Source organism: Microtus pennsylvanicus, chromosome 4 (genome assembly GCF_037038515.1).
Source record: "Microtus pennsylvanicus isolate mMicPen1 chromosome 4, mMicPen1.hap1, whole genome shotgun sequence".
In the NCBI taxonomy this organism is placed as follows: domain Eukaryota; kingdom Metazoa; phylum Chordata; class Mammalia; order Rodentia; family Cricetidae; genus Microtus; species Microtus pennsylvanicus.
This window is the reverse complement of record NC_134582.1, coordinates 47,069,049-47,095,927: the sequence shown is the minus strand read 5'-3', so window position 1 is coordinate 47,095,927 and position 26,879 is coordinate 47,069,049. Positions and strand designations below refer to the sequence as shown.

Below are 26,879 nucleotides of genomic sequence, written 5' to 3'. Positions count from 1 at the left end.
CTTAACTCAGCCCTAAGAAACACATGGATGCCTTCTCATAAGAGGCAAGTTCAGTATTATGAATACAAATCTCTTTTGCTGTAGACACCGGGAGTGTTGTTCCTCAACTCCAGAGAATGTGCCGGAGAAGTCAGTTTCGGTCCAGCTGGCACCACATGGCATCTACAGGTTTCCATTGCATCCTGTAGCATCAGCTTTATCCAAATGTACAGGGTTGTGTCCATTGTGAGAACTTTAACAAACAATGAGAGAAAATGCAATACAGAATGACAAATGTTTAAAACAAAACAAAAAGCCCTAAAGCCAGAGGACAGCGAATGAGGACATAAATATCTTTTTGAGACTGACTTACTCAGGCTTTACATTTGTAACTACAGCATTAAAAAAAGTTTTAACATCCCATTGATATCTATTTTATCATATATTAAACCATCTCTGTTTATCTTTTGAAAGCCATATCATTTCATAACCCCACAGATTAAAACAAGATTTTCCTGTAGAAAAACAAAACCTATCAAGAGGTAAGGAAGCTTTAGGTGTGTTTGCTTTTTCTCTGAAGTTATCTGCACAAAGCGGTCTGATCCGGAAAAATCTCAAACTGTAAAAAAATAATTCCTGTCAATAAGTCCCAGACACACAGTGGAGGAACAGAACAGAATTGCCTTTTGCTTCTGCTGTCTGATATTGTGCTTCAAAAGACCCTAAAGAAAAATGAGCAGAGCCCTGTGGGTTTCTGACTCTAGGAAAGAAGAGCCTAAAAGGTGATGTAAGCCCACCTTATAGCGGATGTGCCTGCCCTGTGTAAGCCTTGAGCTCAGGATTTCATCACCAGGGTCAGCCACTGTCAGCGGATACATGAGCAGCAGCTAACTAGCCAGGCAACAGAACTAGTGGCAGCGATTGCCGGGGTGTTTTGAACCCAGGACAGGACAGGAGGGAGGGAGGTCTGTCCAGTCATTTTTGCTGGTCTCCAGGGCCAATTATGTCAATTTGTTCTTTTAGAATCTTATTTATCCTATCTATCTGACCTGAGCTTTGGGGTTGGTAAGCTTAAGTTCCAATTGATACCCAATGTCTTGGCCACACCCTAACTTACCTGGGCAACAAAGGCAGGTCTATTATGGGGCATGATTATCTTGGGCATCCCAAACCTTAGGATGATTTTTTTTTATGATCTTCTTAGCCATTACATTGGATGTCTCAATCTTGGTCAATGTATGATGGCTGTCTTCTTTGGCAAATGTGTGGCCTCCTGGAGGCTCAAAATTTCAGCAGATGTCAACAGTCCTTTTTGTCTGTATATTGCTTTGAAGCATACCTGCTGTTAGTATAGACGTTCCCTCTGCCATCTGTAGAGCTTGTATCAAAGCCACAAGTTCAGCGTTCCAGTCGGGCCGCCATCCCTGAAGGGAGGTTACTGGCCCAGATCATTTGCTTCCTGTCCACCAATGTTGCCCCCGCCTTCCGCTTACCTTCAGTCTTGTGTACCTGCTTAGCTCGGACCGCCAGCCTTGTGCCCCTGGCAAGCTTCGCCCTCATTTTCGGCTCTGCCTGGCACAGCTTAGCCTGCCATTTTGCCATTCGCCTGTCCTTTATGCAGATGCTGGCAGGATCCATAGTCCATCGACGTCAGCCCAGCACAGGAGCAGTAGTCTGGCACAGGAGGGCACCTGTGGTAGCATGGTGACTGCTGTATCACAGTCTGACATGGGTGAGGGGAGCAAGACTGTAGAGTGAGCAGTCAGAGCTCATGCAGGCTTTAGAGCAAGCACAGCACCAAGGCAGTTGCTAGGAGGTGAGGATTTCTTCAGCGGTGATGGCAGGGAGAGGTGGTCATCCTGGTGAGGAGGGCGTGGTAGAGGCAGAGGCAGACAAGCAGCCTGCGTCTCCTGCAGAACTGAAAACAGCAGCGAAAGCAAAAGTCCCTCGTTTGGTCAACAAAAGGCTTTGGTCATACATTCAGAAGTGACCAGGGAGGAACGAGTCATTTATTTGTCTTTTTCCCAAATTTCTAGTTCGTACGGTGTCCAGTTTGTATTCTTTACTCAGTTCCAGTGTTCCTCTTCATTTGTCTTTGATCTTCTGTTGCCCAGGCTCCTAATCTGTCTGAGTCCTATCTTTCTTTTGCTTCCCGCCTCTCTCTCTTTCGCTTCCCTTTCTCTGTCCCTCGTTTAACATTTTTTTTTTGGTCTCTCCAAATTTTACTAGGTATAATCTTGTGACCTATCTACTTGCTGTAACTTTTTCTTATATCTGATGTTGCCTGTCCTATGTAGGCCATGGCTACTGCTGTCTGCTGACCTTCAGAGGTTGGGTAAAATGCCTGTAAACTTTTATTAATCATTTAAGGAGCATAGATTGTAACTGGTCCCTGGAGAACCTCTCTTACCTTGGCTGAATTAGTGGGGTGCCTTGCAGCCCCCCCCTGAGATTTGCCATGAGCCCAGCATTTTGACTGTCAGTTTCTCCCTTTAAGAATTAATTAGACATTATTATGTAGAAGAATGAAGCTAGATCCATATTTATTTCTATGCACAAAACTGAAATCCAAACAAATTAAAGACCTTAACATAAAACCAACAATATTGAACTTTTTATAGAAGGAAAAAAAAGTTTAAAATTCATTTTCAAACACAGCCTCAGTGGCATAGATATTGAGAGAAACAATCAATAAATAAGATTTTTAAAACTGAGACGCTTTTTGTATAGCAAAGGATATAATCAACGGAATGTAATATCAACCTGTAGAATGGGGGTGGGTATCATGAGACATATAAGGAACTTAGGAACTTAATCCTCATAAAAACAAATATTTCAGTACAATTATGTCACAGACCAAAACTGTAAATTCTCAACAAATGAACTTGAAATGACTGAAAGATATTTAAAATTTGCTTAAATATAACATCCTTAATCATCAGGGAAATGCAAATTAAACAATTCTGAGATTTTATCTTATTCCTGTAAAACTGACCAAGATTAAAAATATCATTTGACAATTTATGCTTACAGCTACTTTGAACATTAGCATGGTGGATTTTCAGAATTAGATAACATATTACCTTAAAAACTTAGCGACATCCTTTATATTATCATTGACAGAATCTGAAAACAACCCAAAATGCACCTTTTTTATATTAATAATAAATGAGAATCTTTGCCATGTTTTTTTTTAAATAGCCATGAACATTATAAAGAGTCAAAAGGGTCATTTTAACTCAACCTCATCATTCAGTAACACCCCCTTTGCCATCGTAGTGGGGTGAGAGGCTTTAGCAGATCTTTGCCTTGTGGGGCAACTCGGGGCACCCACCTTATCACAAGCATTGTGAGCAGACAAGTGTTACATTCAGATCTAAACATGGGCTGGCTTAGAAGCTCAGCTGGGCTGTTCATATGGCCCTGGCCCTGCCAGGCCTTTTACAGCAATAGTTCTTGAAGACAGTGTAGTCCTGCATCCATCTAAACAGAGCTGGGAATTTACTTTCTAAGAAATATAGAAACCAACAATCTGTAGTTTTTTTTTATAAGCATATTATTTTAAGGTGACTTAATTTAATTTTCCCAATTTTTAAACCAGAGGCTTTTACCTGGATGCAGCATATGATGACTGGTATAGAGCATCCCCGGAAGACAGATGTTATCAGGGCTGGTAGGCCCTTTTAATGTCAGCTTACTCCATTACCTGCCACTCCTGAATCCACATTCACCATTTACCAACAGCCACAGGGATATTTACTTGCAATCTCTTGCCCTACTGCCAAAATGGAAAGGTCCAGGTTCTTTAGGGGACCTTTGCTTTTTAATAGGGTATCCGACCCCAGAGAAATAGCCTACTGTAGGTTCCCAGGCTTACTGGGTCCTGTGGGGAGGAATTAGCACCAGCTTGGACCCAACTGGCTGGCATGTGTCTCCACAGGAGGCCTTAGTTCTGTGACCCTGGCGTTAGCACCAGCTACTTCCCCTGGGCAAGGGCCACAGATCTTTGGCACAAGGTTTTACATGGCATTTGCAGATGGGGGCTGCCATTCAATCTCTAGCACCTTATTTTCCAGGGAAAACAAGCCTTCTCCACAGGGAACCCCACTGGGGATCCTCCCAGGACCTGGCTTCAGTCTCAGCTCTGTCCATAGTGAGCTCCTAGTTGTATAGCACAAGCTTCCCATACCCCACCTCAGTACTCACAGCAATCTAGCAGCTTTTCTCTGAATGGGATTCCAGAGGCCCCAGGAGGAATTCCCTCCAGGGAACTTGTGAGGTCAGGATTGGTCCACCGTCTGGAAGCCTCAACTCAGTTCCTCTTTAGCCCTCACACTGCCAGTAGCAGCTGTGAAGACCTTTGCACTGGCTGTAGGGGGAGGGAACACCTTGGACTGTCTAAGGCAGCCCTCCTCCCCCAGTCCTCCCCTGCGGTACTGGTGGACTTCAGGTCAGCAAGAGAGGACGTCACTCTCAGCACAGGGATTTCAGGGGGTGCCCACAGCTGCCCCCTTCTCTGACTTGGGCCAGGGTTGCTGCCATGCCCTGCCCTGCGTCCTGCTGAGAAGTTTGCTCAGAGGCTGGTTGCCCGCCTAGGCCTGGCTCCAGTCTGCGCCGCAGGAGATCACAGCCCTGCTCCCTCCCCCCTTGCAATAGCAAGCAGGGCAGTTCAGCAGCACAGCCTCAGCAAGGCACAGCCTAGAGAAGTAAAGGAGGGGCAGACTGTCAGCATTCCTTTTGGATTTTCATAGAGTTGGGGTCAAAGAGGTGGTTATTTACTGCCCCATGGTACCAGATTTAGACTCGAGTACAAACAGATATACAAAACAAAGAACATATTAAGCACAAAAATACACAGACAATACAGATGCGCCGGCGCGGATTCGGCGTAATGCCGAAAGCAGAATTTCAGACGGAGACAATGGGAGTCCAGACCTCCCTTCTCCAACCAGATCCACGTATCTTTCCGACACGGGTTGAGCCCCGAAGGCTCCAGACGCCCCTGGAACGTCTTCCAAAAGGCTGCGAGGGAAAGTCCGAACTCGTCAGTTCCTTTCTACCTCGCCAGATTCAGAGCACTCAGATCTGAGCGTACAGAGCTTAACAAAGAACACAAATGACACAGACACAGACTAACGAATGGGTGCTGGCCAGCTTACCTCCCGGTGGTGGGTCGGTAGCTCCTGGGTGAAGGTCTTCAATTCCCGGCCAATGCACCAAATGAAAGACCCTCAGAGAGGACCTTTCCTCTCTGATGAAGACCCCAGAACCAGGACACTCCGAGACCAGGCCACAGGATGCAATTAGCAAGAGGTTTATTGAGTAAACACAGGTACCTGCGGGCAGCAAGTCTTTCGGAGGACTTGCGCGCCTGCCAACTGGAGGACGGGCTTTATATAGGGAAGAGCAAAAAGCAAGTTTACAGAAGCAAAAGCGTGGTTATCGATCGACCGGAATGAGGCGGGGGCATGAATGGTTTCCCCTCTTAGCATGGGTGTCAGCAAGAAGCAAGTTTACAGAAGCAAAAGCGTGGCTATCGGAATGCGGCGGGGGGCATGAAAGGTTTCCTCTCTCAGCATGGATGCCTGGCAACAGTCATCCTGTTCCTATCTTATAACTAACCTGCTTTGTTGACATCCTATCTTATTGACATCTTGCCTTGCAGTCTTTCTATCTCTATCTCCTGTTCTCTCAGGCACCTGGGATGTTCTTACGGGAGCAGGCTGGCTGCTGATCCGGAGATTTGTTTAAAACAAACAGGACGTTCCCCCGGGAGCATGCTAGCTGCGGGTTTTGAGGAGGGGGTCTGTAGGGTCTTTCAGCTGCAGTGGGAAAAGGAGGAAATTCACCACTGTGCTGCATGTGAACAGATACAGGACCGAGTCCATATAAATATCTGCAACCACCTCCTTTTAAACACACCCACTGTCACAGCTGATGACCGCCAGCGTCAGTGTCCTCTAACCTAGCAAAGCTCAACATTTCTAAGTCACAGAACCGTGTGCACTCCTTTTTAAGAGACCAAACAAATCCTAGTGTAAGTATTAGTACATGTTAACAATTTCAATATATAAGGACTGAAAGACATCCTATATTCATGGATTTTTAAGATGGCAATCCTAACCAAAACAGCATACAAATTCAATGCAATTGCTATCAAACTCCATGGTGCTTCCTGAAGAAATAGAGAAATTTATCCAATTCATATGGAATGTTAATGAGCACAGAACACCAAGACAACCATTAAAAAGAAAGAAAGAAAGAAAGAAAGAAAGAAAGAAAGAAAGAAAGAAAGAAAGAAAGAAAGAAAGACTCTTTTTAATCTGCAAAGTTAAAGAACCCAAGTGTGGAATGAGCAGGAAAACAGTCATACAGACTAATGACACAGAAATAAGAACATAGACATAACCTCATATATGGTCAGTTTTCAACGAAAGTGTCAAAACTATTTATCTAGGAAGAACAGGAGTAACTATCTTGAAACAAAGCTGGGACAACTCACTATCCGTAAGCAAAAGAATAAAGCCAGACTCTTCCTTTATAATACACACAAAGACTGACTCAAAATGGACCAGAACTGAAACTAAAAGTAAAAAGCTTTTGGGAGTGTTTATGGTGTTTTTTTTGTTGCTTTGTTTTATTTTGTTGTTTGTTTTTTTTGAAACAGGGTTTATCTGTGTAACAGCCTTGGCTGTTCTAGAACTTGTTCTGTAGACCTGGCTGGCCTCGAATCCACTTTGAAGCAAGGTCCTATGTAACCAGCTGTCTTCACACTCACCATATAGCTGAGGTGACACTGAGCCCCCATCACCCCTGCCTCTGCCTTCCAAGTGCTGGGATTACAGGCATGTACTTCCACCCCTGGGAAAAAGCTTAAACTATGCGAAGAAAACATAGGTACAATCTTTATGCTATTGGGTTCTGCCAATGGTTCCTTAAAGGTGACACCAAAAGAGTAAGCAACAAAAAATATAAACTGGACTTCATCAAAATTAAAAAGCTTTGTATCTCAGAAAGCTACTTTATTATAAGCTTGGTGATACAGGTCAGTTAAAAGCATTAGCTTAGTATGCATGAAGTCCTGAATTCAATTCCTACCACCACACGCATACTCTCAGAGTACATGAACATACACGAATATACACACATAATCAAAGCCACTCATCATGAAAAGGCAACCTACATTATGAGGGAAAAAATTTCAAATCACCTAAATAATAAGAATTTAATATCTAGAACAAGGCTTGAGATTTAGTTTAGAGGAATATCACTTTCCTAGCATGCAGGAAGCCCTGGGTTCAATTTGAGCACATCAAAAGAATACAAAAGAAGTCAGCAGCACTTGCCACCAAGTCTGACCACCTAAGCTCAATCCCCAGAACCCATGTGGTAGAAAAGAACCCATTTTCACAAGTTGTCCTCTGACCTCCACACATAAACCATGGCAGGTCGCAACCACATACACAAATAAATAATATAAATGTGTTTTTATACATGTAAATATAAATATCAAAATATAATAATTTAATGTATAAATATAAGATCAAATTCTTCTGGGTTTCAATAAAAGACAGAGTAAAGGAGTCTAGGGAGTGCAACTCAGCCAAAGTGGGCTTGCTTAGCATGCCTGAGATCCTGAGATCAATACTCAGTACTCTCCAAAACAATAACAATTAAAAATTTCAAAACAACAAAGAACTAAAATAGGCATTTCTCAAGTAAGAGAAAGGAAGGGAGGGAGGGAGGGAGGGAGGGAGGGAGGGAGGGAGGGAGGGAGGGAAGGAAGGAAGGAAGGAAGGAAGGAAGGAAGGAAGGAAGGAAGGGCAAGCGAGCATGCACACACAAATAGCCATTAGGGACATGAAAAGATCCTGAGCATCATTAATCATTACGAAAGTGGACATCAAAACCACTTCAACCACTTCATACCTGCTGGGCGGTGGTGGCTCACATTTTAATCCTGGCACTTGGGAGGCAGAGGTGGGCAGATCTCTGTGAGTTCAAGGTCAGCCTGGTCTACAAAGTGAGTTCCAGGACAGTAGTCAGGGCTACACAGAGAAATTCCTGTCTTGAGAAACAACAAAAAGGAAGGATTTAAAAGAAAAAAGAGAGAAAGCTAGTTCTAGGACAAGCACCAAAGAAACCTTGTCTCAAAAAACAAAAAATAAAACAAAACAAAACAAAACAAAATCACTTCATACCCTAAGATGGTTATATTATTTTTTAAGTAGGATAATAAACACTTTGATAAGGATTAAATGAAGTCATCATAACTATCGAGGGGAATGTAAAGCATCATGGTCACATTGTAACACAATTCGGTTTTTCAAAAGCATTTGAGCCAGTGAGGTGGCTCATCAGGTAACACGCTTGCCACACATGTGATCACCTGAGTTTGATCCCTAGAACCTCACAAAGTAGGAGAAAATTGATTCGATAAAGTTGTCCTCTGACCTCCGTACATGTACCATAATATGCTTGTGCCCTCTCAATACAATATATACAGCATAACTTTTTAATTATTTTATTTAGGTATATGTGTATGTATATTCTGCCCATGTGTATGTCTGTACTACATATGCATATAGTACCCTCAAGGACCTCAAGGACCATCAGATTCCTGTGACTGGAGTTACAGACAATTATGAGCTGCAATGTGGGTGTTAGGAATCAAACCTAGGTCATCTGGAAGAAGAGTCAATGCTCTTAACCCCTAAGCCAAATCTCCAACACCAACTTTATATATATTAATTTATATATATTAAATTGATGTTTATATGTGAATATATTTAATATATTCATATATATATATATATGAGAGAGAAAGAGAATTTTAAGCTACATGTGTGGTCAGAGAAATGACTTACAAGTTAAGAGTATATATTGGCCAGACATGGTGGTTCCATGCCTTGAATTCCAGCACTCAAAATGCAGAGGTAGGAGCATCTCTTGTGAGTTCAAGGCCAGTCTGGTCTACCTAGTGAATTCCAGGACAACAGAGTTACATGGTAAGACCTTGTCTCAAAACAAAAAGTCTTCAGTTTCAGCTCCCGGCACCCATGTCAGGTGGCTAACAATCCCCTGTAACTCCAGCTCTGGGGAATCTGATGCTATCTTTTGGCCTCTGTGGCACCTACACTTGTGTGCATATACCCACACTGCCACATAAGTACACGTAGTTAAAATCAAAATAAATCTAAAACAAAATAAAAACAAACAAACAAACAAAACTCTACATTTAAGCCAGATAGAAGGATCAAGAATTTAATGCCAGCCTGAACTGCATAGTGACACCCTGTTTAAAAAAAAAAAAAGCTATATACCAATTTTTCTCCTAGGAGTACACCTAAAGTAGGAATTCAAGCAGTTACTTATGCATCTGTATTCAAAGACGCTATTCACAGTTCTCAAAGAGTAGAGCTAACCCAGGTGTCCAACAACAGATAGACATTTAGCTGGGCACAGTGATTCACGACTGTAATCCCAGTAGCTGGATGGTACAAAGAGAAGGATCAAGACTTCAAAGCCAGCCTTAGCTATATAGTGAGTTCAAAACCAGACTGCATATGTATAATAAGATCCTGTTAAAGGAATAAACACAAAAATTTAAAAATATACTATATAAACAATGGACTATTACCCAGCCATATAAAAAGGTGAGAACAAATACATACGGCAACACAAATAAATCTCAAAACATTACATCAAGTGAAATGACCCAGACACAAAATGATATGTATGATTCCACCTTCAAGAAATATCTAGAAATCACAAAGAAAGAACACAGAATCCACCTTCAGGGGTTAAAGAAAGGGAGAGTAGGGAATTCATGCTTAATAGAAAGAGAGTTTCTATTTTAGAGTAGTAATAAAATTTATAACAAAAGTTGGTCAGTAAAACAGAAAACAGGGCAACTTTATCAAAACTAGCACATAATCTACAAGAGCCAGGAAGGCAAACATTAAGCAAGAACAACAGAAGAATTCAGAATGTATTAGCCCAGACTCTTGGAAAGGGTTTCGTGCACAACCCTCAGCTCTGATGGGACTCACTCAGCATTTTACTTGGTAATGGTGTAAGCGAATTACAGAGGAGGATTTCTGAAGAGTATGATGTTTACACTTCTCTCCCCATCCCTGCCACACTCCACCCTGCTCTGACTCCCGTCACATACTGCCCCAAGATGGACTCAGTTCTGCCTGGATCCACTCTCGGAAGTTATTACCCCTCTGGCCAGCCCATGTCTTCCTAGGGGCAGACAGAAACCTTCCCTAAGGACATCTGCAGCCTTGAAAGAAAACAGCCCTGCTGGACCAGCACTGTGCTAAAAAAGCACAGCCAAACGGAAAAGCAAAGGCTTGGGACTAAAAATAGCTGCTCCACTCACCCAGCAGCAACAGCTTTTGCTTTCTGCCAGTCTCCCTCTCCATTTTTTTATCACAAAATGGAACTGCTGAGTGCCACACAAGTTCCTCCCAGCATCCTGGCTTCCTGGGGGCACCAATCACACTGAGAGACAGAGAATGGGTTCACAGCAACTGCACTGTTCTGAGCAGGTGTCTGCCCGTGTCCCGGGTGATGGAGAGGTGCCAAGCTAGCTAAGGATGAATAAGGGAAGGGGTTGCCACATTAAGAGAGGCTAGGGAGGCCCAGGGAGATGGGTCTCAAGAGGACACAGTCCTAGAGCTTCCAAATGCTTTTATCCTTCTTATCCCTGCAACCTTGACTTGAGACGCAGGATAATGAGAGGGACCTAGCACTATTAGAACATAAAACAAAAGGAAATAGCCAGACATGGTAGCTCATCTGCAATCCTAGCCCTTGGAAGGCTCAGTCAGGAGGATCACTAAGATCTCAAGGCTAGTCTGCCGGACCACAGAGAAGCTATCTTAAAAGAAAGGAAGTGGCGGGGGGGGCGGGGGGGGGAGAAAGAAAGCGCATTAACCCCAAAGCCACACATGTCCTTCCTCATGTGATAGTGTTCATGCATATATGCATGTGCACACGCAGTCAGGTACTCCCTTCCGACAGCCAGAGATAAACATGGGACCGGAGATGGTAAAGACAAATGAGAAGTCAAGGGCAAGATGACAAATAAACAAGAGACCCAGAAGAGACTGAGGAACAGTAGGTCAGGGACAGCCAATGCACACAGCAGCTCCTAGAGTAGGAAGGGGAATAGAGGGCAGAGAAATGGCAGCTCCCGCAGGGCTCTCATGCCAGCAGGAACACTGCTGCCAATACAAAGGATGAGAGATCAATTGAAAAATGGATCCTTCATCTCCCCTCAATAATTCCACAAGGACCACACACCTGACCTACTTATTGCTTCCATCCATTTTCCCACAAAAGACAGCAGGCGTGGAGTTCAGTGGGCTATTGGGAAGACTGAGGAGAGAGCGAGGGAAAGTGAGGTTGGGTAGAAGAATGAGTTCCCCAGGCATTGCTGCGATGCCCAGAGAAGAAGTACAAACCCTGCAGCATGTAGCAGGAGTAAGTGTCTGTCCTTTAAGGCCTGGCTTGCAGCCAAGTCCCTTGGTTTTGGTAGAGAGGATGCCAGAAAAGCTTGCCCTGAGCTTTGGCCGAAGCTGAGGCAGAGGGAGAAGGAGCAAGTGGAGGAAGGAGCACCTAGCTGCACTTTGCCAAGATGACCTGAGAATTGCAAGCAAGAAATCAGGCAGCTGGGACCACCAAAGGGAGCTTGAACATAAAGCCAAATTCATAGCATCCCACTAGGCCTGAGGAGAGTGCCCTCCCAAAGCACTTGCTGCCCACAATGCCAAGTTTACCCTGCATGGCCTGCCAAACAAAGCCTCCCATCTCGCTTGGCCTTCACAGAGAACAGATCTGCAAACTTTACGTGTTTGGCCTTCATCCAACTTCAGCACCTCTCAGTCCAGGAAAGAGGAACTTTGTCAGCGCCTCCCCCTCCCGGTAACTCTTTCCTTAAGTGCTCGGAGACAAGGGAGACAATAGGTCTCCAGATGGCCATTTGTAGGCGGGGCAATCTGTGTTGTCAGTTTACTGTGGCCCAGAACAGATGCTGGGGCAACATAGAGGAAAGGCCTTGGAGCTCCACCTCCCACGTACCTCAGGTTGCTTTGTCCTCCAATCCACTGCACAGACTAGAGGAGAGGTCTGGGCCCTGTGTCAACAAGACAACCTCCAGTAACTTTAGTCTTTTCTGAGGCTAGAAGACAAGCAGCCAGTAAAGGGAGGGAGAGGGGACTGTTGGGTTCACGCACGTTCTGACATGGCTGGCTAACACAGATAGTGGCTGCCCCAAGCCTCAGGAACAGGGCACGGGGATGAGAGAGGCTGAACACATGAAAATGTCCAGGACAAGGCTAGTCACACCAGCAGCCCACCTTGAACTCTCTGGAGCTTGGTCCTACCTACAGTACACAGATACTGATTGTTTTCCTCATCCTCTAGAAAAAAAGGGAAAGGGAAAGAATTTCAATTGTATTTTATAAGAAAAAAACTGAAAAGATAAAAAGATTGGGTAGAAAGCATAGCACAATGATTTAGAGTCAGACAGATCTAAAAAAATCAATTCTGACAAATTCCTAGCCAGTTGATCTTAGACACAACTTTAGAAAGCCAGCAGGGTGGCTCACTGGGTAAGGGCACTTGCTAGACCCCCACGGCAGGAGAGGACTCCCACAAGCTGCCCTCTGACATAGCACAATCCGTGGCACACATGCACCACACACATAATAAAGAAACAAATGTAATAAAAAATTAAAGACAACTTTGCTAGGCTTTCCTTTTCTCACCTATAAAATGGTCATAATAAGAGTTTCTACTTCAAAGAGTGGACAGGGGGAATAAATAGGCAATGGAAGGGAAGGGTTTAGGGGCACTTAGCTATCCCTCCACTGCCCAGTCAATGAGGGCAAGCCAGGAACCCCAGAATCACATTCCAGAGCCCACACCTCGCGCTTCCAAGATCCACAGTTTCCAGCTGACACATGAGGCTTTAGTTGTGTACCTGCTCCCGGGAGGCGAAGAAAACAGATATTAAAAAAAAAAAAATCTCCACACCTGAGCACAGCCAGTTCAGAGCTGAAGTCCCAGGCAGACCCAATCCACTCAGAGCTTTCTCAGCACACTAGCACCCAGAGCCAGGCCCAAGCACACAGAACTGCCAGCTGCAGAACCAGCTGTGAAACAATCCCGCGCTTTCAGACTGAAGGCTAGAGGATGCGCTCTTCCCACAGACACAGTCCATTACTATATACGGGCCGTACAAACGCGGACACACCATCACTCACCTCCTCACAAACAGAGGCTAACCATCTAATCTAAGCAGATAAATAGGAAATGCAAAGGGGATATTGAAAGAACATCCCTGACATGGAGGAACAATGTACAAGGCTTAAGGAAAGAAGAGAAATGTTAAAAATAACTGGAAGGACAAAAGAACTAGGTTCGGAGTGGTCAGACAAATAGGCTTCCCCAGATACAAACTAAGAACTAGGTTCGGAGTGGTCAGACAAATAGGCTTCCCAAGATACAAACTAAGCAGAAAGTCAAGAAAGACAGAGTCTTTGACTATCAAAAGAAATACAGCAGCTAACAGTAGTCCACCCACTAGCTGGCCAGACTGGACTCAGAACTGGCCATTTGTGCACTATATTTCCCCAAGTAGAAAGGTCATTCCTAGGGTGAATCAAATAACTTCTCTTAAATCCAAGGCAGTCAAAAGCAAAAGTAAAAGACTGTTGGAAGACAGTTTCCAGTGCACACAAGCCTGTTCTTCTCTGAAGAGGGCTGAGGAGACAACCCAAGAGGCCTTTCCTACAGCAGCACAAGGACAGACTCTGGCTCTGCCAGAGGACACAGGGGCCAAGAGAGCTCTACGGGTCCACCTGGAACAAGAGCTCTGGAAGAAGAGAAGTAAAAGCAATGAAGACACATTCTTGGCTCTTTTTAATCCTTTGTACTCAAAGAGGTGGGGGCACATGACCCACCTCATGCCCACTCTAGGAGAATGATGTACATATTTTCAAGAAAGAAGCTAAATAGATTATCAGAAAATTGCAATCTTAGAGACAAAAGATAATGGCTATATATAAGAGCAATCAAGAGACAAATAAATGATTGAATAAAAGAAAGCCTCGCCTGTCTCTATCCAGATTGGTCTCAGTCTTCAAAGAATCTGAATGTTGGAAGCTAAAGCTCAGTCTTCATTTGGATTGCTGAATCCAGATGACAAGGCAGCTGCTCCATCGGCCACAGAGCGTAGCAGGAGATTCATAAAGGTTCTGCTGGAAATAGAAAGGCAAGTGAGTAGGGCAAGGACTTCGGTGCCATCAGAACAGGAGTGAGGACCAAGACAAGAGTAGAGGCACTGTCCTATGGAGAAACCTCAGAGCAAAGGACAGCAGACGAAGAACAGTCCTCAGTGTCCATGGCAGGTTAGGGAAAGAAAAGCAACAGGCTGAGAAGCCAGGGGAGCAGCAATGAGACGAGTGTGCTGAATCACACAGTCCAGGAGAGCAGAGACTGCACGGATCAATAGTGCTGCTTCTAGAAACCTGGGTTATTAAATGAAAATCCCAGTGCCAAGTATGAGACACCTCCCGTGACAGGGAGTTCCCAGGAGCACCCACAATAATAGAGGCTAGCATTATTTGTCTTGGTTACACACCAAAGAAGATAGTCAGCTCTCATGCTGAAGCTATCACACACTGGATGTAGGATAAGCCAGGCTGGGATCGATCTGAGAACTTCCTCCACGCTGGCCAGCTTTCGTACTACTGCAAGGTGCTGTGGGGAAAAAAAATCATCATCAATGATCTTATCCAACAGTGGCCTGAACTGGAGTGCTATAAAACCAGCTTACCAGGCAAAATGTAACCACTGGGGCAATAGTGGCATGACTATATGAGGGGAATTAACTGCTTTCTAACTGGATTTGAGACCCACTCCACAGGAGGGAATGCATAACTGGTACTGTAAATCTGGTCAAAAGTCCATGACTAAAGAGTCATAGGCCCTAGTGTGGAATCTGCTGTTGTTTGGCAGTGGACCTGCTAGCAAACTGCCTTTAATATGTGTTTAAATCCATAAATTAGTGCTGGTCTCAACCTTCATCAGCGAAACCTTTTGTAGTAGGCACAGCTAAAGCAGACTTAAACCTGGTCAAAGTTCTAGGGAAAATTGACTGTTGAGTGCTGTGGAGTATCCCTAAGTGGGACATCTGCATCTGTCACATATACACGCACACACACTCCTCTGTGGCTCCAGGAACACCACCAAACATGGGGTGGGGGGAGCCAGAAGATGGCAAAGAGTGCTGTGAAACACCCTCTTCTGGACATGAACTCCAGCAGCTGTGGTTAAGTGCATAAGACTTACCTAAGACCAAGCCAGTCAACTCCAACACAGATGGGAGAGGGACTCATGAGGTCCCACCCTAGCTGAAGAGTTATTGGCAGTTAATAGCCAGCTACTGGGGGAGTTGTTTTTCTTTGGTGGTATAGCCACTGGTAAGTTATCCATGTTCTAGGAAGTAACACAAAATCTATACTCATACAAGCAACCAGAATTAAACTGAGTCATAAAAACAAAAAGAAGACATGAAAGTAGGAGAGGAACTTGTTGGGGAAAAAAGGGACTCAGAGAAAACAGAAAAGGGTAAAAATGGGCTAAGGAGGAGTGGTTATAATCAAAACACATGTCTTTCTGTTTGTCTGTTTCGAGACAGGTTTTTTTCTGTGTAGTCCTGGCTGGTCCTGGAACCAGGCTAGCCTCAAACTCACAGAGATTCACCTGCCTCTGCCCCCCCCCAGTACTTGGAAAATCTGTCAAAGAATAAATTAAAATATTTTTAAAAAAAGAGAAGGAGGAGGTGTTGGAAAGATGGCTCAGCAATTAAGAGCATCTGCTTTCTTCCGGAGGAGTTCAGTTGCTAACACCCATGTCAGATAGCTCAGAACCATCTGTAAACCAGCTCCAGGGGTTCCGAAGCCTCTGGCCTCTGTGGGCACCTTCACTTACATGCACATACCCACATGAAGATACATACACTTACACATAATTAAAAATAATAAAAATAAATATATTTTAAAGAGAGAAGAGCGAATCACATGAAAAACCAAGTTGTAAATAGCAATGCCAAGAGCTCAGTCCAAATGAGGAGTTGATCACTGGATTTGGTAATGAGGCAGCAATAGGGTCATTCAAAGAGGAGCCACATGTAACAGTGAAGTTTAAAAACAAATGGAGGCCATTTTCAGTATTCCACTGGATTCTTAATTTTAAAAGGTACACTTCAATAGTATGACAGAAGGGTTCTCCAATGCCTTGGAGCAGGTTCCTACAGTAACACACAGCCATGTCCCAGAGCACACACTCCCGGGACAGAGAGGAGCAGCTACACCATCAGAGACATGAGAAACGGGAGCAAATTCTCCAAGGAGACACTCATGTCAGACATAATCCCGTGTACTCTGAGCCCCAGCCACGTCCCAGTCTGCTCAGCAGCTTTGTTCTTGGTTGAGTTGTACTGAGTACAACTGTAGAATTGTGGAAGATGAACGCAGCATCAGTCAGACTCCTTCCCCGTCCTCCAACACAATAACTAAGCATCCCAGAGGAAAATAAAGTCTGTCAAATAATAAGTACATGCAACATTTATGGAGCACTGTCTCCGTTCTAAGCACAGTGCTGAGCTCCTTTACTCTCCACAATAACCCTCCGAGGTGTTTCTAACGTGCTGCTCGTTTTACCCCCAAGGAGACAAAAATTCAGAGGTTAAGTAACGAGCCAGAGTTCAGGCAGCCAGAGAGCAATAGAGTGTAAGATCCAGGGCTGTGAAACCAGCCACAGAAACTGGATCCATCATTTTATTTGTTCTGAAATAGCATAAATAAATAATAATGCTTTGTGTTATGACAAATTTTTAAATGAGCCTACTGGGGCCCTCTTGTGGCTAGACCTGCTTCTATCACGCCCAAGCTACTGTGGCACACACACAGCACACAGGCAGGGGCGGGTGTAGGGTAAGCCTGGTCAATATGCCTCCCACTAGACAAGCTTTTAACAGAGTGGCAAGAACACACTCATTTATAATTGTTCCTTGGTGCTGCCTGAGGTCCTGAGAGTGATCAGTTAGTGCTAATAACAATAAAAGTTACAAGAAACTCCACTCCGTCTCACCTCTACTCCAGCACAATGTTCTAAGCACAGTGCTGAGCTCCTTTACTCTCCACAACAGCCCAAGGTGGCTCTGACACGTCAATATGACAACTCTGGATTGATTCGGGTATGACTGACTAGCCGTGTGACTTTGGGATAGATGATCAACATTGTCATCTTTATACACAAAGACCTGATAATAACTACTTGGTAGTATAGTTATCAGATTAAATGAGATAACAAAATATAGAGATCAGTGCCTGACACAAAGTGGAAGTCAAAGAATCTTGGAGCTAAGCAGAGCATTGTGGTGCAAACCTTTGATCCCAGCACTCAGGGAGCAGAGCCAGGCAGTTCTCTCTAAGCTTGAGGCCAGCCTGGTCTATGTAACGAATTCCAGGCCAGCTAGGGCTACATGGTATGATCTTTTCTTAACAAAATAAAAATTAAAAAGCTTGTAGTTAAATATCTATTATTAGAGGAAATTCTGAACAGAACAAAGTAGTAAGGACTCTGCCGCCATCCAGCCCCTGCCTGGAGCCCAGTCCTGAGCCACAAGTTACCCACAAACCTGAACTATACAATGGATGGGCACACACACTGAAACCTAAGTGATACTGATACTGGCTGCCTCTGAGTTAGAGCCAGCTGGTCAAAAGCTGAAAGATGCTTCAGAGTCCAGCTTCCTAATGACTTAGTTCTGCCTTCACATTCCTGCTGATGCTCTTGTATCTCTAAAGAGTATCAGGGATTTCAGCAGAAGCCACAACAGGCACAGCAGAGCAGGGATCAGAATTCATCATTCCTTTCTCCTAATGCCTCTAGGCTTTCAGAGGACAGCAGCATCTCTTAGTGGGACCAGAAGAGTCTGGAGGAAGGGAAACCTCCAGTTCATAGCTCCAAATAACATACCAACTCTTATTCTGTGCTGGTTTATAAGCACTTGGTATTCATACTCACACAGATACCAAGTGTGTATATGTTTTTAAGTTTATATGCTTACTTACCTTTATTTTTTATGTGTATGAGCATTTTGCCTGCATGTATGTAAGTGTACATTCATACAGTGCCATCAGAGGCCAGAAGAGGGCATCAGGTCACGTGGAACTGGAGTTATAGACAGTTGTTAGCTGCCATGTGGGTGCTGGGAACCAGGTCCTCTACGAGCTGTTAATCTCTCCAGCCCCACACAGATACATTGTAGCATTAGCCTCAGTATCCTGAGCCTCGTGGACCACTTTCTACGGAACAGAATCTACCAAACCTACCACTGCTGACATCAAGAGGTTTCAAATCCTGCTCACAATCAACAGACATAAAGCTTTCCACATTTAAGGCAGTACAATTATTTAAAAGAAAGTCCCCAAAGAGACACTACTGTAGGCAACTTGAAATACAACTTTGTAATTGTAAGACAGACAACTAGAGTCCTCCTTAACTTACAGAGGCCACTCAAAAAAAGGGGGGGGGGCATTTTCTTTGCAGCAATATGAGAGGATAGGCTATCAACCACAGAACTTACAACTACCTGTGTTGATTACAAATGTCTTCAGGTAACCAAAGCATTATAGTTTATTTGTAAAGTGCCTAAGAGCCCACAGCTATTTATAATACCACATCCTTAAAATGTGAAAGGGAGATGAATTTTAAAACATACACATTTACATACGTGGGAAGAAACACAAAAAAAATCAGATGCTTCTCAACATAACTCAGAGAGCCATAACTCACGGGCTTCACAATCCCACCCAACACCCAGAGAAAATCAGGCATCATCTCCCAAAGATGGTGGGTGGCTGGGTAGGTAGCCAAGAAACAAAGAAACCTAAACTCAGCACTTGGCACACAATTAGGGAGCAGAGAATTGTAAATGCATTGTTTCTGACTCTAAATATATCTACATTTATTACCAATTTGGGATCAGAAACTATATTTAGTTCTGCCGTGACCACACGCTGAAAATATTAAGCAGAGTATTGCCTAGGAAACGGCCGTCGGTCCTCTAGGCTGCTGCAGCCTTATTTCAGAGCTACTCTGCCATGCTCCCAGGAGAGCCTTCTTGGGCTTTACTGAGATTCTCATTGTAAGTGAAACTGCCACTATTCTGCCAAAAGTTCTCCTTTGCATCTCAGAAGACAAAGATGGACACAGTGGGACAAGCCTGTAATAACAGCACTTCAGAGACAGGCAGGAAGTTTGAGACACAGCAGACTTCTATTGAGTTCTAATCAAGACTATTTCAATAAAAAAGATGGAGGAAAAAGGCAATGGGGTGAATATGATCAATGTATTATATACATGTATGAAAATGACATCAGACCAATTATTTATGGATAATATATGCTGATGTAAAGTTTGAAACATTAAAAGTGACCAAAATGGGGGATGGGAGGTGAGATTATAATCCCAGCAGAGCCAGTAAAAGTATGAGCACAGCCTCAAGGCCAGCCTCAAAAACATAAGTCTGTCCAAAAATGGAAAAGAAAAGAAAGATAAAAGGGGCCTACCCAAGGTTTCCTAGTTAGCATTAACTGTCAACTTGGCATACTCTAGAATCACTTGGAGAAGGTCTAAACTGAATTAACTGTGTTTATCAGGCTGGTTTGTGAGCATGTCTGTCCTTGTCTTGATTGTTAACTTTTGTGAGAAGGCCACTGTGGGCAAATCCATTCCCTGGACAAGTAGTCTCGGGCTATATCAGGAAGCTAGATAAGCAAGCCAGAGAAGAAGGCAGCAGCAGGCAGTGTTCTTCCACGATTTCTGCTGTACTTCCTTGACAGTAAATGAGTCCCTGGATTGGAGAAAATGCTGTGTGAAATAACAAGAGTCTTGCTTTCAGGTTCTTGACCTGATTCCTCTCAATGATGGACTGTGACCGTTTCATCCTACGAAACCCTTTCTTCCCCTAAATTGCTTTTAGCCCAAGTATTTTAGCACAGCAATAGAAAGGAGACCAGAACACTGTGCTCTCTTGGGTAGTCAGGCTCTACTTCACAGGCTTGTCACAACTGAAATCCATCTGACTAGCAAGTCCACAAGGGTGAGGGATAATTGTCTGCCTGAGCTTTTATCTTCAGATTCCAACATTGTCTCTCTCTCTCTCTCTCTCTCTCTCTCTCTCTCTCTCTCTCTCTCTCACACACACACACACACACACACACACACAAATTCTGTTGACTGAGCAAAAGTAAAAACATTAAAAAAAAACATGTACTAGCAAATGATTAGCTGTTTTAAAAATTGTTTTTAGGGGCTGGACAGATGACTCAGCACGTAAGAGCACTGGCTGATATTTCAGATGACCTGGGTTCAATTCCAAGTACCCACATGGCAGCTCTCTGTAATTCCAGTCATAGTAAATCTGATGACTTCTAGCATTCATGGACAGTGGCACACACATGGTACCCAGACACACATGCAGGAAAAACACCTATACACACAAAAAATATTTTTTAAAAATGTCTATTGTGATCGATAAAAACAGGTACATAAATTATTACTGATGAGTCACTGAAAGTTCCAGGCCAACCTGGTCTACCTGGAGAATATTAAGCCACCTAGAGTTACATAGTGAGACCCTGTCTCAAAATGTACTCCCTCTCAAAATACTGAGTAGAAGAAGCAGAGCTGTTATATATATGGATTACTAGTTTAAACAAAGTATGTGTGGCCACCTCTATGGTCATATACAAACCTGGAGTTATGGAAGGCTGTGCTCAGTGGAGTCTTTATCCTGAAATGTTAACTACACAAGGAACAGTTAGGTAAGTTCTCTTTTGATGATCTCGTGGATAACTTAGAGGCCTGGTCTGAAAGTCCAGGATCAGACCATCCATCATCAGCCCAAGGAAACATGGGGAAAGCTAGGATTTAACCCTACTTGCCAGGGCAGCCTCCAGTCTGAGTCTGAAGAATCATCAGTGTGGCTGGCTCCCCAGAAAAGTGGTCAAAAGTGTCAAAGCAAGTATGAAAAAGTGGACTTGACCCAGCTTCAAGGCTAGAGCTTCAAACAGGAGGCACTGGACAAAGGATGCCAAGACCTAATGGTCAGCAAAGTGAGAGTTAAGAATGAAAGCAGAGGGCTGGGGAGACGGCTCCGTGAGCAGTGCTTGACATGCGGCCACGGACACGAGTGTGACTTCTCAAAACAAACAAAAACCCAGCTAGACATGGTAACATACATGCCTGCAATCCCAGCATTCCTATAGGGGGGATGGGTGAGGAAAAAAATCCTGGGTAGGGAGGGGGGTCATTGACACAGATATATCATACACAGACAAAGAATGGTTTAAATAAATAAATAAAAGGTAGCAGTACTCAAAGCCTTCTAAAATCTTCCATAAAGCGTAACAGAACAGTTCTTTTTTCATTTCATGAGATCAGCCTGACCCTGATATTAAAGCTGGACAACGACATTACAAGAAAATTACAGGCCCCCATAGGCACATAGATGTAAAAAGACTGAACATAACATTAGTAAACCATTTTTAACAGCATATTAAGAGACTTATACATGATAAAATCATATTTGTCTTGGGAAGTTTAAGAGAAGTGGGAGGCACATGATCATCTCAACTGGTAGAGAAAAAGCACTTAAAATCCAACACCCTTTCATAGTCCTAAACAAAGTAAACTGGAATAGAGTAGAACCATATGACCAGGAACAAACATGAAAAGCCTATAGCTACTACTGTATTCGTTGGTAAAGGCTAAAAGTCCTTCATCTAAAATCAGGCACAAAGTAACTGCTTTGACCACTTCTAATATGCACAATAATAGAGCAATTAAGGAGGAAAGGCATCTGAAACAGAAAGGGCAACAGAAAATTATCTCTAGTTGAAGACTGCACAATCTTACATGTAACAAACAAAAACTAGAGAATCAACCAGAGATTCTGCTAGAGTTCCTAAATGTAGGGGGAAATAGTTGTATTCTTTATACACCAGCAGTGAGCTTTCAACAAAGGGATGAAAAGAGGGCTGGAGATGGCTCTGTGGTAAGAGCATGCACTGCTCTTACAGGAGCCATGTTCAGTCACCAGCACCCACACCAGGCAGCTCCACACACCTGAAGCACTGCTTCCAGAGCACCTGATCTCAATGACCCACACAGACACACACAGGTACACATAATTTAAAACTAAGCCAGAAAGGAAGGAAGAAGGAAGGAAGGAAGGAAGGAAGGAAGGAAGGAGGGAGGGAGGGAGGGAGGGAGGGAGGGAGGGAGGATGGATGGATGCCGGACAGTGGTGGCACACACTTTTATTCCAGCACGCAGGAGGCAGAGGCAGGTGGATCTTTGTGAGTTCGAGGCCAGTCTGGTCTATAAGAGCTAGTTCCAGTACAAGTTCCAAAGCTACACAGAGAAACCCTGTCTCGAAAAAAAATAAAGCAATGTTACCTAAAATATTACCAAAAAGGATAAAATAGTTAGAAATTAATTTAACAAAGAAGGTGAAAGACTGTGTACTAAAACCTATAAAGCACTGCTAACAAAATTAAAAAGATCTAAATAAACAAAGACATCTTGGGGTGGATTAAAAGATTTAACACTGTCAAAATGACAATCCCACGCAAAGCAAGGCACAGATTCAACACAATTCCTCTCAAATTCCCAGTAGCATTTTTTATGGAAATAGTGTGTGTGTGTGTGTGTATGTGTGTACATATATCATAAAATTCATATGGTGTTTTAAAGGACCCTGAATACTCAAAACAATCTTAAAAAGAACAAAATAGGAGACAAAAGTTGAAGAATTTACAAGTCCTGATTTAAAACTTATGACAAAGCTCAATTTAAAAAAATAAGAACTAACATAAGATAAACATATAAACTAAAGTCAAGAAAACATCTACAGACAACTGACTTTTAAAAAACATTTTGTGGGCTGGAGAGATGGCTCAGAGGTTAAGAGCACTGACTGCTCTTCCAGAGGTCCTGAGTTCAATTCCCAGCAACCACATGGTGGCTCACAACCATCTGTAATGAGATCTGGTGCCCTCTTCTGGCCAGCAGGCGTACATGGAGGCAGAATGTTGTATACATAATAAATTAATAAATCTTTAAAAAAAAACATTTTGTTTCTATCCGTGCATGCACACATATGTGCATGGATCCGGGTGCCTATGCTGCAGCACATGGATGGTCCTCAGAGGACAACCCAGGGGAGTTCACTCTTTCCCTCCACCACATGGGTCCTAGGGATTGACAGTTGTCAGTCCTCACGGCAAGCACCTCCACAGCTCACAAGGCTTGAAAAATGGATCAAAGACCTAATTTAAAAGATAGACTATACAACTCTTAGAAGACAAGACACACTTTCAGCTACAGAGAAACCCTGTCTCAAAAAAACAAAAACAGAAAACACTTTCATGAGGCTAATTTGACAACTGTTTAACACCAAAATCATAGGTAATACAAGAAAACAATAGGTAAGATGAACTTTAATAACATTAAAAACTTGTAGCTAGAGAGATGGCTCAAAGGTTAAAATTAAAATCATTTGCTGCTCAGTTATGAAAACAAGAGTTCAGATCCCAGTAGCCCAGATAGCCCACAAGACCCTGTAATTAAAAAAACAGGGTACAGACCTAAACAGAGAACTCTCAAAAGGCAAATCTAGAATGCTTGAAAGACACTTAAGGAAATGCTCAACATCCTTAGCCATCAGAGAAATACAAATCAAAACAACTCTGAGATTCCATCTTACACCTATAAGAATGGACAAGATCAAACACACACACACACACACACACACACACACAAAATGATGACAGTTTATGCTGGAGAGGTGTGGATGCTGGTGGGAGTGCAAACCGGTACAGCTGCTTTGGAAATCATTATGGCGATTTCTCAGAAAATTAGAAAACAATCTACCACAAGACCCAGCAATACTGCTGTTGGGTATATACCCAAAGGATGCTCAATCATACCACAAGGGCATGTGCTCGACTATGTTTACAGCAGTGTTATTTGTAATTGCAGAACCTGGAAACAACCTAGATGCCCCTCAACTGAATAATAAGGAAGTGTGGTCCATTTACACAATGGAGTACTACACAGCAGTAAGAAAACAATGACATCTTGAAACTTTCAGGCAAATGGATGGATCTAGAAAAAACTATATTGAGTGAGATAACCCAGACCCAGAAAGACAATATGATAAGTACTAACTCATAGGTGGCTTCTAGACATAAAGCAAAGAAAACCAACCTCCAGTCCACAACCCCAGGGAACCTAGACAACAAAGAGGACACTAGGAGTGACGGACATGGATCTACATAGGAGGGAGAAAAAAGACAAGCTCTCCTGAGTAAATTGGGAATGTGGGGGTCACAGGAGAGGGTAGAATGGAAGGGGGAGGAAGGGAGGGAAGCTGAGAAAAATGTATAGCTCAATAAAAATAATAAAAAATATTTTTAAAAAAAGAACCTGTAATTCCTCCAAGGGATCCAGGGCTTTCTTCTGACCTCTCACATACACATGCAGACACACATACACAAAGCATATAACCATAATCATTTTCAAATTTTATGCTTCATAAACTTTACAGTATCAAAAACATAAAATTGATTTAAAAAAAAATAGTTTGGGGCTATAACTCAATTGGCAGAGAGCTTCCTTAGCATGTGCAAGGCCAAGGCTTTTATGCCCATTGCTGGGGAAAAGGAGAAGGACAGGAGAAAATGTAGAAAATGTTTGCAGATCATATCTGATAAGAATATAATATCACAATAGATAAAACACCTCCTACAATTCAACAACAGAAAGAAAAACTCTATTTGAAAATGGTCAAAGAACTTAAACTTTGAACTTCTGATCTTCCACTACCACGGTCTACGTGATGGGAATACAGCCCTCAAATCAAAGTACGCCTAAAGCTTAGGTCCTATGCTAGGGCTGAAGGAGAATACGGTATTAGCTTCAAACTTTAAATGTCCTCCCAATCTCAGAGCTATTCCAACTATCCAAATAGCCTCACTGCAACCCTGATTGGCACAGCAAGAGCTCACCCCATTACCAATTCACTGCATCAGCACTACAGAGGAGTGCAATCAGCATGGGGAAACAGCTGGATTATGTCAGCAGCTGTAAATTGTGCGCTGTCCAATACCTCAACAATGAATGGGCATTTGTCCAGTATCTATGCCAACTATAGTAACCAAAATTGAGTTCAATTAATAGTATTTTAAAACCCCAATTAACTGATAGTTTAAAAGCTTTAATCTGAACAATATAACACTTTAACTTCAAACAGCCTTGATCTCTTAGTTAAGCTATTTGAAAAATAGTACAAAGCACAGTGCTCTGAGGAGTCATCTCCAGGCCCTGGCCTCGGCAGGACATGAGAGGAGAAAGATGCACTGCATATTCCTGGGGACGCCCCAAGAGTTGCCTGGGTTTTCTAAGGGGGTGTCTTTTCTTTACAGCTCTGTTGGTCTCCATAGCAGCAAGAATAAGACAAACACATTCTAAGCATGGAAAAGCACCAAAGGTGGCTACAATTTATTTTTTTAAAGTGTAGTTTTTTAAAGCACACATAAACCCAAGAGAGTTACTTTTCCCATCTGGTATCTGTTCTTCTTAAAAGTGGTGTATCAAGGAATAGTCATGCATGTGAATAAGGGTGCACAGCAGGATCTGTAACAGCAGGTAGGGTCAAGGGGCCGGAAAGATGCCACCAACCAAATCCCAGCCTGCCAGGAGTCATCAGCCTGCAACTGCAGCATCCAAGACGGGAATTTGCAAAGGGATTCTGGGTTCCAGTGAGTGAACTTGTGATAGGGATGCCAGCAGGACCCTTAAGTCTCTCTTGCCAAAGTAAGTGCCATGGGGATGGCTTGCGAGCTAGTCTTCTCCTTCAACTAGATTAGCTGGAAAAGAATGACATGCCATATCCTCAAAACAGTCCATTTATCAATTGCTTTGAGACAGAGTATATCCTGGCTAAAAATCAGAAAGCATTTAAAGCCTGTAGTTTAGATATGTCATGAAACAACTCCAACGAGTTATAAGACAACATTTTTGTTAACTTTTATTTTATGTGCACGGGTGCTTTTCCTACATGTATGTCTGTGCACCACATGTGCCTGGTGCCCATGGAGGACAGAAGAGTGTGTCAGAGTCCCCTGGATCCATAGCTGGAGTTACAGGTGGTTTTCTAGACGAGAACTCAGTGCTCTTAACCACTGAGACATCCCTCCAGCCCCAAGATAACATCATTTGAAAAATAACAAGGGATGAGAGATGCCCGGTCCTCTCGTGCCTTGGCTTTATAACAAGTCCTCCCATTCATTCTAGTTTCCATAAAGAGAAACCACCTCAGTCTTAGTTGACCATACTTTTCTGTCTCTGTTGCTCAGTCTCTCCAATGTACTCACCAAGTGAGAAGCAATTCTCTGACATCATTCCATTCTGCCTCCGACCACTCAGATTCCTCTTGTGGTGACTATCAAAAAGCAACAGCAGCCTCTTGTAGTAATAGGAGCGGCGGGGCTGCGTCCCCAGCACCCTGGCTGCCTGGCTAGCTTATGCTCCGAAATAACAACACACAAACTGTATTCTTTTAAACACTGCTTGGCCCATTCTGCTTGGCCCATTAGCTCTAACCCTTACTGGCTAATTCTGATATCCCGATCAACCCATCTCTAATAAACTGTGTAGCTCCAGTCTTACCGGGAAAGATTCAGCATGTCTGACCTGGCGGCTTGCTTCATCGTTTGCGTCTGCTTCTGCCTGGGAGAGGGGAGCAT

At 43.3% G+C, this 26,879-nt stretch overlaps 1 protein-coding gene across 4 annotated transcripts in view; it reads right to left on the bottom strand.

Annotated features, from left to right (window-relative positions):
• Sil1 (SIL1 nucleotide exchange factor) overlaps positions 1-26,879 on the bottom strand; it is a 259,660-nt gene that overhangs the window by 184,114 nt on the left and 48,667 nt on the right. Inside the window, exon 2 of one of the 4 annotated variants that reach the window (XM_075968966.1) lies at positions 14,107-14,252. The exons of 1 other annotated variant lie outside the window; for it this stretch is intronic. The gene's annotated coding sequence lies outside the window, so the exon portion shown is untranslated. Of the gene's footprint in view, positions 1-14,106; positions 14,253-26,507; positions 26,599-26,879 lie in introns of all 4 variants that reach the window. 2 more of the 4 variants (XM_075968967.1, XM_075968965.1) reach the window with 2 other exon arrangements.